Genomic DNA, 1490 nt, shown 5'->3' on the forward strand with positions numbered 1-1490 from the left:
GAAAAAAATAATTTCTTTTGCAATTGCAACAAAAAGAATAAAATACCTAGGAATAAATTTAACAAAACATGTGAAGGACCTTTATAATGAAAACTATAAGACCCTTTAAAAGAAATTGAAGAAGATACAAAGAAATGGAAAGACATTCCGTGTTCTTGGATTGGAAGAATCAACATAGTTAAAATGACTTTATTACCTAAAGCATTATACAGATAATGCAATCCCCATCAAAATCCCATCAGTATTTTTTAAAGAAATGGAACAAAGAATCATCAGATTTGTATGGAAGCACAAAAAAACCCAAATTGCCAAACCCATCCTGAGAAAAAAGAACAAGGCTGGAGGCATCACTCTGCCTGACTTCAGATTATACTACAAAACGACAGTAATCAAAACGGCATGGTATTGGCAGAAAAACAGAAACACGGAGGAGTGGAACAGAATTGAGAGTCCAGAAGTAAACCCATATTTATACAGGCAAATAATTTTCAACAAAAATGCCAAAAACATTCAGTGGAGAATAGAAAGCCTCTTCAATAAATGGTGATGGGAAAACTGGAAAGTCACCTGCAAAAGAATGAAACTAGACTGCTGTCCATCACCACACCCCAAAATTAACTCAAAATGGATTAAGCACCTGAATATAAGACCTGAAACAATAATACGCATAGAAGAAAACATAGGAACTAGACTCAAGAACCTTGGACTTAAAGAGGATTTTATGAATTCGACCTCAAAAGCAAGGGAAGTAAAAGCAAAAATAAATAAATGGGACTACATCAAAGTAAAAAGCTTCTACTCAGCGAGAGAAACCGTCAACAAGATAAAGAGACAACCATTCGAATGGGAAAATATATTTGCAAGCAACACCTCCGATAAGGGCCTAATATCCAAAATATACAAAGAACTCATACAACTCAATAACAACAACAACAAAAAAAACAAACAATCCAATCAAAAGATGGGCAGAGGAGCTGAACAGACACTTCTCTCTAGAGGACATACAAATGGCCAACAAATATATGAAAAGATGCTCAACATCGCTAGCTATTAGGGAAATGCAAATCAAAACCACAACAAGATACCATCTCACACCTGTTAGAATAGCTATAATCAACAAGACAAGTAATAAGAAAAGTTGGAGAGAATGTGGAGAAATAGGAACCATCATACACTGCTGGTGGGACTGCAAATTGGTACAGCTGCTATGGAAAACAGTATGGAGGCTCCTCAAAAAACTAAGAATTAATCTACCATATGATCCAGCAATCCCTCTACTGGGTTTTTACCCCAAAGACTTGAAAACCCATATCCAAAAAGATATTTGCACACTGATGTTCATAGCAGCATTATTTACACTGGCCAGGATATGGAAGCAACCGAAGTGCCCTATGATAGATGACTGGCTAAAGAAGCAGTGGTACATATATACAATGGAATATTGCTCAGCCATAGAAGAGATGAAATACTGTCATCTGCAACAACATTGA

This window comes from Pteropus vampyrus, unplaced genomic scaffold (genome assembly GCF_000151845.1).
Source record: "Pteropus vampyrus isolate Shadow unplaced genomic scaffold, Pvam_2.0 Scaffold2, whole genome shotgun sequence".
Classification (NCBI taxonomy): Eukaryota; Metazoa; Chordata; class Mammalia; order Chiroptera; family Pteropodidae; genus Pteropus; species Pteropus vampyrus.